Here is a 13,100-nt window from a genome sequence, read left to right as displayed (position 1 = left end):
TACGATAACTCGACATTTACTTGTTGCGATTGTGTACACTTGCACATTGGCATCGTTCCAAGTCTTTGGCGCCGTTGTCGGGGACTATTTTAAAAAGTCTTTATTTGTGAATTTGTTAATTTTGTATTTTGGTTAATTTTTCTGTTCAATTTTAACATAATTAATTTTTCTATGTTTGTTTCTGGTGTTTATGAGTATTGACCTAATTATCAATTTACTCCCCGTAGACCTTGAGATTGAAAGAACTTTTCGATAGTGGAGAAGACAATCATGTCAAAGAAGGGCCGAGGAGATGAACTTTGAAAACCCAAATCAAGGAAACTGAGCAAACCCTGCTCAAAATCCTATCCTTATTGCTGATGATAGGGATAGAGCTCTAAGATAGTATGTCGTGCCAATGTTTCATGATCTTAATCCGGGTATTAGGAGACCTAAAATCGAGGTACAACAGTTCGAGCTGAAGCAAGTCATGGTCCAGATGCTTTAGAAAGTGGGCCAATTCAGTGGAATGCCTACCGAAGATCCTCACCTGCACTTAAGACTTTTCATGGAGGTGAGCGATTCTTTCCAGTTAGTCAGAGTACCCAAAGATGCACTACGATTGAATATGTTCCCATATTCGCTAAGGGACAGAGCTTGAGCCTAGTTGAACTCATTGCCACCAAATTCAATTTCCATATGGCAAGAGTTGATAGAAAGATTCCTCATGAAGTATTTCCCTCTTAGCAAGAAGGCTAAGTTGAGGAATGAGATCACTACTTTCCATCAAATGGATGATGAGTCCTTGTATGAGGCATGTGAAAGGTACAAAGAAATATTACGAAAGTGCCCTCATCATGGAATCTCACATTGCATCCAACTCAAGACGTTTTATAATGGTTTCAATGCTTACACGAGGGTGGTAGTCGACACTTTTGCTAACAATACTCTCCTTTCTAAGTCCTACAATGAGGCTTATGAAATCATTGAGAGGATTTGCCAGCAACAATTATCAATGGCCAACCAATCAAGCAGCTTTAGGAAGATGAGTGACTAGAATACATGAAGTAGACGCTCCCACTTCACTCGCATCTTAGGTATTCTCAATTTCCTTAATGCTTAAAAATTTTACCATTAATGGGTTTAATAGTTTTACAGCACAACCACTGAATTAATTTGAAAATATACCCTGTGTCTATTGTGGGGAAGTACATCTGTTCGAAGAATGTCCGTCGAACACAGAATTCGTTTATTAGATGGGTAACCAAAAACAAAACCAAGGAAGGCAAGGACTACAATCCAATTCCTATAACCCATCATGGCAAAACCACTCTAATTTCTCCTGGAGTAACCAAGGGGCTGGACCCAGTAATAAATACGCCTAACCTAGACTGACCCAACCACCTATTTTTACCCAACAAGTTTAGAAAAAACCTCAAGCTGAACCATCCAATGGCTTAGAAATCTTGTTGAAGGCATACATAGCGAAGAATGATGCCTTAATCCAAAACCAACCAGCTACATTGAAAAACTTGAAAAACCAAATAGGCCAGCTTGCAACTGAACTCAGAAACTGACCACAAGGTGTTTTACCTAGTGGTACAGAGAATCTGAGGAATCCAAGGAAGGAGAATTGTAAAGCGTTGACATTGAGAAGTAGAAAAACATTAGAGCCCAACACCATCGAAGTTGAAAAGGAGCCAGCTGATACTCAAGACTCAAAGGAAGTTCAACAGAGTGTTAAAATTTCAGTTTCCCCGGAATTTGAATCTGCAAAATCTGATAAGGTAACTTCTAAACCAGCTAATTCTGATAAACTAAGAACTTCATTAGATACAGAATCGCCACAGAAGATGAATCAACCAGTTCTAATAAAGAAGCTTCCATCACCCTACCCTCAAAGACTTCAGGAGCAGAAGCAGGAAGTTCAATTCAAGAAGTTCCTAGACGTACTCAAGAAACTTCATATCAACATTTCATTGGTTGAAGCACTTGAACAAATGCCGAACTACATCAAATTCATGAAGGATATCCTGTCAAAAAAATGAAGACTTGGAGAACTTGAGATGGTAGTCTTGACAAAGGAATGCAGTGCATATCTTCAAGACAAACTACCCCCAAAGTTGAACGATCCTGGATGTTTTACCAGACCTTGCAAAATTGGGGAAACATATTGTGGTAAGGAACTATGTGATTTGGGTAGGAGTATCAACTTGATGCCCATGTCAATATTTAGGAAGTTGGGGATAGGTGAAGTTAGACTTACTACAGTTACACTTCAATTAACAGATCAATCCTTAGCACATCCAAAAGGAAAAATCGAGGACGTATTAGTACCTGTAGAAAAATTTACTTTTCCTGCTGACTTTGTTATTATAGACTTTGAAGCAGAGAAAGAAGTGCCAATCATCCTAGGAAGACCTTTCCTAGCAATTTGAAGGACCCTTATTGATGTATAGAAGGGTGAGCTTACTATGCGTGTTCAGGATGATTAATTATGGAATTAATCATGGAAAAGGAACTCAACTATGTTAAGGACCTATTGGAACAAATTTTGACATCACACCCTCCAAATGATGAAGAAGAGGATGAATACCTAGCTTTGTAGAAGCTAATCAAAGGGGATTTAATCTGCAATCTCATTTTGAATATTTGGAGTTAGAGAATAGTGATTATGCCCAACCAAAAGCGTCAATCGAGGAGCCACCTAAATTGGAACTGAAGGTACTTCTCTCACATTTAAAATATGTTTATTTAGGTAGCGCTTCTACTTTACTTGTGATTCTTTCAGCGAAATTAACCATTGAGCAAGAAAAGAAACTTATCCTAGTATTGAAAAAATTCATGAAGGCTACCGAATGGACCATAGCCGATATTCACGGGATTAGCCCGTCTGTATGCATGCACAAAATTATCCCCGAATATGGCGAAAAAGGAATGATTGATGGAAAATAAAGACTGAACCCCATCATGAAGGACGTGGTAAAGAAAGAAATCATCAAGTGGTTAGATACAGGTATAATTTACCACATCTCAGACAGTTCGTGGGTTAGTCTGGTCCAGTGCATGCCAAAGAAAGAAGGTATTATGGTCATTCTCTATTCTCCTCTATCACTTTCTCTAAACTTTTCCTTCCCATTTTCCCTTTTGTTCAAGTGCTGATTTCTTCTCTTGGGAAAGAGGTCCTCGTCAACCATTGTTGAGTAGCAATTAAAGCGTTCATAAGTCTCCTTGATAGCCGAGGACAATGGAGAACGAAGAATGGAGTAATCAGTCAAGCCACGGAGAAACACCGGATTTGCTTCTTGTTCCCTATCTCTTTAAATTTCATTATTTTTTTGACAAACATTTTTATGAATATTTATGCTATTGAAATGGTTATTTTAATAAATCTACCTTGAATTTAATCCGTGTTGGGTTGATTATATTTTGCCTGCTTGAATTATTGAAATCGTATTGTTATAGGCCTCGGTAAGATGCTTGATTAAGTAAAATCATTCCTAAGTTATTCTTGCAATATTAATTGTTAGGTAACTAATAAATTAATTATTTAAATGGATTGAAATTGTAATTAATCGACACAATACTTAATTAGTGCATGTTATTCTTCTAAGGTAGCTAAAGTTAATTTAGCATTGTATTTGGCAATACATATGCCTTGCATAACTTGCAAGATTTTTGTGATTAAACTGTTTCAAGGTAGAAATACTCTGTTACCTCACTCGATCTTTTATATGTTTGTGAAGATTGATTAATCGCTTGGATTGACATTGAAAAATGTTTAAGAGATTGATTAATGTAATAAGTATGTATAAGCAGTAGTTAGCAAATTACCGAGCTGCCGTGAATTTGTTCATACCAGTATAAACATAAGTTTAATAATTCTAAGTTAAAGGAATGTAATTAATCCAACACAATTATATCATCTTGATTAAACCTTATTTGAAATCGTGCATTAGAACCTTTTTATTTTTAATTTTTTTTACTTAGTTTTTAACCCTTGGTTTTTAATCATCTTTAAACCAAAATATTTTCCATCACCAAAGTGTTTTAACATTAATTTCATAAATATTCTTTTTATTGTCCCTGTGGGTATGATAACTCGACATTTACTTGTCACTTTATTACTTGTTGTGATTGTGTACACTTGCACATTTTCGTCGTTCCAAGTTTTTGGCGCCATTGCTAGGGACTATTTTTTTTAAAAAAAAGCCATTATTTGTGAATCTGTTTTTACATTTTGGTTTATTTATTTTCCTATTTAAATCTTTACTTACTTAATCTTTCTGTGATTATTTCGGGTGTTTATGAGTATTGACCAGATTATCGACGTACTCCCTGTGGACCCTGAAATAGAACGAACCTTTCGACAGCAAAGATGACAAGCGAACTAGAGAATGACCAAAGAGATAAACTTTGAGAATATGAATCAAGGAAACGGAGCAAACCTTGCTCAGAATCCTATCCTTATTGTTGATGATAGGGATAGAGCTTTGTAACACCCCAAACCAGGTCTAAACGTTATGACCGAATCTAGCGATGTCACATTGTAACACCTCTTTCCTGTATTCGACGCCGGAATAGGGTACGAGGCATTACTAGAAGACATACTATTGCTTACATATTAAACCGAGTTACAAAATTTCATCCAAATTAAAACTTTTAAATTATTAACGTGCTTTTATAATTTTTTACAACATATCCTCGAAATATTATATTCATAACAAATAGGGCCTACGATACCCGATACTTACTCATGTAATTCAAAGCTTCATTTCCATTTTATTCAATTCACAATTTCTCATGTTCACAATTCAAATCAATTTCTCAATCCAATATATATATTTCAATCATCTAAGAATATAATTCAAGTTACACGAACTTACCGAGCTAAATTAGTAAATACCAAAATTCGTGGAAATTTTGGTAATTTTCTATTTTCCTCAATTTTCACCCAATCTAGATATAAATTAATATTTCATTCAATTTATTAATTTAAATAATAAAACAATTCATTTCATGCAATTTGGTCACTTTTTGACATCTTTACCAATTTACCCTTAAAATATTACTTTTATTCAATTTAGTCATTGAACCTAAAACATACAAATTGGCCATTTTTAATGAGAACTCATGCTAGTTGAATTCATTTATTTTCCTCCTCCTCTCCATTCCACATCCTTAATGTATAATATGCTTATATGTAACATTATCTATAATTCCACCATTTATTTTTATATTAATTCAAAGCTGTCCACTCGAGTCATAGTCACAAAATTATTTATATCTTAAGCTACAGAACTCCAAATTAAGATCCGCTAAATTCCCATGAAACTACATTCACATATATTCTTACCATAATATTTTTGGTTTAGCCAATAAGTACAGTTTATTCTTTAAAGATTCCCTTGTTTCACTGTTTGACAGTCTGACCCCTCTTCACTAAAAATTAATTATCTCTTTGTACAAAATTTGGATGATGTTTCCATTTGTTTTTATTGAAAATATACTAATTCAATATTTTAAAAATATAAATTTAAGCCTCCAATTATTTTTATTCAATGTTTTATTATATTCCAAAGTCAGAACAGGGGAACCCGAATTCATTCTGACCTTGTCTCACAAAATTTTTTATATCTCATGATTTACAATTCCATTACTTACACCGTTTCTTTTATGAGAAACTAGACTTAATAATATTTAATTACATATTTTATTAATACTCTAATTCGATTTCCACAATTTATGGTGATTTTTCAAAAATTAACCTACTGCTGCTGTCCAAAACTGTTTTAGTGCAAAATGTTGATTACTAGGTGTATAACTCTCTTATTCCCTTTCTCTATAATATTTCCCAGCACTTTCACTTAATTATCTTCACTAATATATTAAGAACTTAAGACCTTAAATAAGAAAGCTCTACTATAACATTATTTCCATGGTTTTTCAATAATATCAAACTTAAAAATATATTGAAATCTTGATGTTCTTACCTAATGCTATTGATTTCAATCTTTAACTTGATTTTCTGTCTCCTCCAACTTCTATTTCTTAAATCTAACTTGATATTCTAGCTCCCCATTGTCTCCTTATCAATTTTCTCTCTTGGTGGCTATGGAAATTTCTTTGATTTCTAAGTGAAAATGGTGAATTTTTTGTGGGAGGACCAAATTGTAAAGAAAGGACAACTTCTTTCTTTTACTCTCTTCTCACGTTGGTTGCATGGAAAAGATGATGATTTTTTTCATCATCTTTCCTCCCTTTTATATTAATCATTTAATAATAAATAATACTAAAAATCTTAATAAAATATTAATTACATAACATTTATCTATTTAATTAATTAAAAATATCACAAACATCATCATTACCCTCTAGAATTCTCTCTCTCTCTATTTAACCATTTTGCCCTTTATAATCTTTTGAAATTCCATCCTTGAGTCATCACTTAATTTGGTAAAATTGCAATTTAGTCCCTCAAAATTCTTCACCTTTTCAATTTGGTCCTAATTCATCCATTTTCCTTAGTTTCTAGATTATTCCACTCTTAAAATATTTACACTATTGGTCCTTCAAATTTTTTGTATTTACACTTTAACCCCTCAAATTTTTAGTATTTACTCTTGGGCAACAAAACTTTTCTCACTTTTGTAATTTAATCATTTCTAAAATTAATATGTCATAATATACTTCCCAATGTTGACATAACTCAATATTAACTTTTTTATCACTTTATTTCCTTATTTTACTATATCAAGGATATTATCTTACTTTCTTACTGTAGTAATTTTCGGGGTATGACAAGCTTTATGACAGTATGTCGTGCCAGTATTTAACGATCTTAATTCGGGTATTAGGAGTCCCAAAATTGAGGCACAACAATTTGAGCTTAAGCCAGTCTTATTCCAGATGCTTCAGACTGTGGGCCAATTCAATGGAATGCCTCCTGAAGATCCTCATATTCACTTAAGACTATTTATGGAAGTGAGCGATTCTTTGAAGTTAGCCGGAGTACCCAAAGATGCATTACGACTGAAGGTGTTCCCATATTCGCTAACGGACAGAGCTCGTGCCTGGTTGAACTCATTGCCACCGAACTCCATTTCTGCATGGCAAGAGTTAGCCGAGAGATTTCTCATGAAGTATTTCTCCCTGAGCGAGAATGCCAAGATAATGAATGAGATCACTGCCTTCCAAAAAATGGCTGATGAGTCCCTATATGGGGCATGGCAAAGGTACAAAGAGTTATTACGAACGTGCCCTCATCATGGAATCCAACATTGCATTCAACTTGAGACATTCTATAATGGCCTCAACGCTCACATGAGGATGGTAGTGGATGCCTCTGCTAATGGTGCTCTCCTTTCTAAGCCTTATAATAAGGCTTACGAATTTATTGAGAGGATTGCCAAAAATAATTATCAATAGCCAACCAATCGAGCAGCATCAGGAAGATGAGTCGCTTGAATACATGAAGTGGACGCTCTCACTTCACTCGCATCTCAGGTATCTTCAATATCCTCAATGCTTAAGAACCTTACCACTAATGGATTTAACAGTTTGCAGCCCAACCACCTAACCAATTTGAGAATATAGCCTGTGTGTATTGTGGGGAAGGACATTTGTTTAAAGAATGTCCATCGAATCCTGAATCCGTGACACGGAGAATCTGAGAAATTTGGGGAAGGAACATTGTAAAGTGTTGACATTGAGGAGTGAAAAGACAGTAGATCCCAACACTGTCAAAGTTGAAAAGGAACCAGCTGACGCTCAAGATTCAGAAGAAGTTCAACCAAGTGTTGAAATTCCAGTTTCACCAGAACCAGAATCTGCAAAACCTGACAAAGTAACCTCTGGACCAGCTAATTCTGATCAACTAATAATGTCATTAGATGCAGAATTGCAGCCAAATACGAATCAACCAGAATCAGTCCTAGTAATGAAACCACCACTACCCTACCCTCAAAGACTTCAGAAACAGAAGCAGAAGATTCAATTCAAGAAGTTCCTTCGCATACTCAAGCAACTTCACATCAACATCTCGTTGGTTAAAGCACTTGAGCAAATGCCAAACTACGTCAAGTTCATGAAATATATCTTGTCTAAGAAATGAAGACTTGGAGAATTTGAGACGGTAGCTTTGACGAAGTAATGCAGTGCATACCTTCAAGATAAACTGTAATGGCCTAAATTGAAGGTTGTCAGAACAGTGGTTTCGGGACCACAAATCCGATGAGGAAAAATTTATTTTTCTTATATTTTTATGGTCTACGATTTCACAAAATGATTGCGTGAAAATTTCGTTCGAAAATTTTGACGTTTGGGCACTCAATTTAGTCAAAAGAACTAAATTGTAAAAAGTGCAAAAGTTGAGTTCTATATGTTCGAGGTGTCCAATTGTTATGAAAATTTAAATTAGAGGTCCTTATATGGTAATTAGACCATTGGTTAAGTTGGTAGATGATGTGAAGTACTATTTTTAGGAAGAGCCATATGTGTTTAAAAAGTCTGCAGATCAGATGATCAGGAGATGCGTGGAAGAAGATGAAATACTGAAGATTTTATACCACTATCACTCAGATCCAAGTGGGGGACACTTCAGAGGTACACGTACAGTGGCCAAAGTATTGCAAGCCAAATTCTTTTGGCCAACACTATTGAGGGATGCATATGCTTACGTGAAGTGCTGTGATCGATGTCAAAGGGTTGGAAATGTCACCAACAGAAATGAGATGCCTCGAACAAACATCGTTGAGGTAGAGTTGGTCGATGTATGGGGTATTGACTTTCTTGGTCCTTTTCCTCCATCTTGTAGTAACAAGTACATACTAGTAGTAGTATACTATGTGTCTAAGTGGGTCAAGGCTGAGGCATATCCGACAAACGATGCTAAGGTTGTGATGAAGTTTCTACAGAAGCTTGTGTTCACAAGGTTTGGAGCCCCAGGAGCTATCATCAGTGAAGGATCCCACTTTGTGAAGAAGTGGTTAAAATGGTTATTAGACAAGCACGGAGTGAAACACAAGGTTGCAATAGCTTACCATCCGCAGACAAATGGGCAAGCTGAACTGGGAAATAAGGAGATCAAAGGCATACTTGAGAAGGTAGTCTGCCCGAATCGACGAGATTGGTCCACAAGATTAGATGATGCTTTATGGGCTTACAAAACAACATACAAGACACCGTTAGGGATGTCACCCTATAGGTTGGTCTTTGGGAAAGCCTACGATCTACCGTTGGAGTTAGAGTACAAAGCTTACCGGGCTCTTCAGCAATTTAATTTGGATCCTAAGCTCGCAAAAGAGAAACAGATGTTCCAACTAAATGAATTAGAAAAGTTCTGAATGTTCTTATATGAAAATGCTAAATAACTTAAAGAAAAACTCAAGAAATGACATGACAACCACATTCGAGTTCAAGAATTTGAAGCAGGTCAGCAAGTCTTGTTGTTCAATTCCAGATTCAAGTTCTTTCCAGGTAAGCTAAAATCATGTTGGTCTGGTCACGATTCACCAAGTCTATCCATACGGAGAGGTAGTTTTCGAATTAATGCTCAGCGCTTGAAACTTTATTGGAGAGATAAAATTGAACTGGATAAAATCTCGTTCATTTTATCGGACACTTAATTTTTCGTTTTTCTTTTTGGATAAATGATTTAGGGTATATTTTCGGGTAAAGTGTGTTTAAATAAATTCTGTCTTGGAGATTGGAACTTAAGCAGGATCGTTTGTGACTCCTTCAATCTTTCCTGGGAATTTATTTTGACATAATTTTCCAAGAAATTATCCCCTAAATGGAAAAATAAATTTTTAGTTTCAAATAAAAGGGTCAATTTTGATCCAAGTTTTAATTTGCAACTCAATTTTAAATTTCCATTAAGTCTAGGGACTGAATTGAATTATTTTAAAAATTTTGTCGCTCTTTTCGTAAATAAAAAACTAGGTGCCTTTCTTTGTGAATATTTTCAAAAAGCATCTATATCTTTAATATTATTAATAATTTGATAAACTTTCATATATAATTATATTATTTATAATTTATATATTAATTTTTATCAACTTAGCTTAGAATTAGGATTAATTAGGAATTTTTTATTTCTGCACAATAAAACAAGAGGTGGGAATCAAAAGTAAATATGGACAAGTAGTAAAGTCTAAAGTGTGGCAATAGGTATATACATGTCTAGGATTGGATCTACGAAGAGCTTGATACTTAAGCAGTCAAATTGACTCACCTCCTCTTTTCTGAAATCCTACCTCGTGTATAGTATCTATTCACTTTAAACAATGAGAACATTGTTCATTTTAAGTTGAGGGGACCAAAAATTGAAATTATTTCCACTCAGAATAATTTTTTCTTTTAATTATGAATATGATATATTTTTTCAATAAATTTGAATTTTGTTAAGTATGCTAAATTAAGTATGAATAAAGTTTGATTATTTCAATAAATTGTTATGTTAACTTAATAATGACATGAAATGTATTTCTAATAAAGCATGCAAATTATACCATAAAATTTTAGTTCTTTAGGAAAGTTAGGCATGCATGAAAGGTTAAGTCTTTAGAATTGACTTAGTAGTTTCTTGAGGTGAAATCCTAGGAAGCATGAAAATGATTTAGGCAACTGTTGTTTGGACCATTTGAGCCTTTCAAGCCAACCATGATGAAATTTTTATACTTTGAAACCCAACTTTGAGACTTTATGGCCTAATTTTATTAAACCCTTACAAAGTTAGCCATCACTGTTCTTAATTATCTTAAAAATGTCCCAAAAACTAGACTCAGTACTATTCAGAGTATTCTTTGAAAATAAGTTTGGGGGAGTTGCAAAGAAGTATGAAATGTTTTAAAAATTGTAGTACATGCAGAAAATACTCGAAAAAAAGTATATGTAGTTCAAGTAAATTTCACTAAAGAGCATGTGAAAATGAAAGAAAAGTTGATGTATTGAAGGTAATTATTTTGAAAGGTCTGATACAAGCTGAGTCTAGGATTTTTTTTAAACCGAAAATTACCTATATTTTACCTACCCCTAAGCCCAACCACGTTACAACCTTGTTAAAGACCTATTGATTCAAAGTTCCAATGTTACCTACATTAGTGGAGAGAAATTGCTATGTTCAACATATGAAGACATCAATTAAGCTTAATGATTTCTGTTTTGATGAATGTGAGTATAAATAAGTTAAATTTGCTATTTTAGAACAAGAAGAACGAAGCTCGAGGTTAGACAAAGGGAAGAATAAAGTTGAAGACTAAGTTGGTGAATTGGACTATATTTGGTACCGAGGTAAGTTTAGGGTAAATATATGCAATATTTTCATAATTATTATTAATGCTATTATTTTTCATAAATTATGTATTTATTTCATGAAAATATCTAATGTTAACTCAAGTATGACATGATAGAGAATCAGTGTTAAAAGGGCCAGTTGAAACATGAGGAATGTATTGGATACAAATGTCATGACATTTGGGTAGAGAGCTCCCATGTAAGACGATGTCTGGGACATGGCGTCGGCACCGAGATGAGAGGTCCCCTGTAAGACCATGTCTGGGACACGGCGTTGGGACTGAGATGAGAGGTACCATGTAAGACCATGTGTGGGACATGGCGTTGGCACCGAGATGAGAGGTCCCATGTAAGACCATGTCTGGGACATGGTGTTGGCACCGAGATGAGAGGTCCCCCGTAAGACCATGTCTGGGACATGGCATAGGCACCGATATGAAAACATCCCATGTAAGACCATGTCTGGGACTTGGCTTTGGCATGTTATGATCAGAAGAGACCCAAGTATCCTTATTATTCCAATGTGGCTCAATGGGCTAGTAAACGAATCATATACATGAAAGTTCAGTTAAAAGCAAAAATGGCAAGCTTTGGTGAGTTATAAGAGTGAAGAATTTATTAAATTAATAATTGATATTCAACGATACAGCAAGAGAAGAGTAAGTTAGGCACACAAGTATACTAAGTAAATAAGCAAGAGAACTAGAATGAGATTAACTAAAGAGTAAACTAGAGATATAGACACTTGAGTTTAATTATTTGTGTCTAATGTTGTTATTTATTTGCTAGTAAAATTACTAAGCATTATGCTTACTTCTTTTATTTCTCTTTCTCTTATAGTATTGCAAAGCTGCTTCAAGGATCCTAAAGAAGTCGGAGATCGTCCACACTAGCAACCACAACTGCTCAGTATTTTATGATGAAACACATTTGAGTTATGGCATGTATAGGGATTTAGTTAATTTGCATGTTTGTAATTATGATTTTGCTAAAGAATGGTTTGTAAGTATTTGATGATGAATGGTTATTAAAATGGTAAAGTATGAAGGTGTTTGTTGTTATAAGAGTCTAGGTGATAAATTATGCATGGAAATCATGAAAGGGTAAAATTTTGCAAAGAAATGAACTCAAAGAGAAAGGACGTGACTTTGAAAAATCACCTATGATAGTATATAATGGGTTAGAAGGTGAATGATATATATATTGAAATCTTATTGAGTCTATTTTCAGGGAAAATTAACGGTTTAACAAAAGGAATTTTTTATTTTGAGATATGTGAACTTTAGTGAGACAGGGTCAGATCTATTTTTGGAGTCCCCTATTCTGAGTTTAGAAAATCATTAAAAATTGTACAAAAACGGTTGAGTTATATTTGATATGTATAGATTCCTTATTGAGTCCATTTTGTGTAAAAACAAGTAAGAACTTCATATAAAAATCCTACAGTGAGAAAACTTATTTTTAGTGGCAAGAGGTCAGGACAATTAAGTGGTGAAACAGGGGAGAATTTAACTAATAAACTGTACTAATTGGCTTAACAAAAAATTCTAAAAATTTTATGGTAGAAATATATTTGAGTCTAGTTTCTGGAAAAAATTACAGAATTAAATTTTAAGTCTCGTAGCTCGATTTATAATCAATTTAGTAACTGCTGCGCGATTAGACAGATTTGCTGTAAATAGTGAAGTTAATTTTCAGAACAAGTTTATATGCTCCGAATTAGTAAGATAAGTAATGTAATGCCTTGTGCTCCATTCTGGCAATGGTCTCAGGTAAGGAGTGTTACATTTTGTTGGTATCAGAGCAGGTTTAGTCGGTTCTAGGAA

At 34.3% G+C, this 13,100-nt stretch overlaps 2 non-coding genes across 2 annotated transcripts; both read right to left on the bottom strand.

Moving 5' to 3' along the window:
* Positions 1–736: 736 nt before the first annotated feature.
* LOC128039302 (small nucleolar RNA R71) lies at positions 737–843 on the bottom strand. Its single transcript, XR_008193806.1, has one exon. It is a non-coding gene; the product is annotated as a small nucleolar RNA R71 (small nucleolar RNA).
* A 6,303-nt stretch (positions 844–7,146) lies between these two features.
* Positions 7,147–7,253, bottom strand: LOC128039420 (small nucleolar RNA R71). Its single transcript, XR_008193923.1, has one exon. It is a non-coding gene; the product is annotated as a small nucleolar RNA R71 (small nucleolar RNA).
* Positions 7,254–13,100: the final 5,847 nt, after the last annotated feature.

Source organism: Gossypium raimondii, chromosome 2 (genome assembly GCF_025698545.1).
Source record: "Gossypium raimondii isolate GPD5lz chromosome 2, ASM2569854v1, whole genome shotgun sequence".
Taxonomy (NCBI): Eukaryota; Viridiplantae; Streptophyta; class Magnoliopsida; order Malvales; family Malvaceae; genus Gossypium; species Gossypium raimondii.
This window is presented reverse-complemented; position numbering and strand designations above follow the sequence as displayed.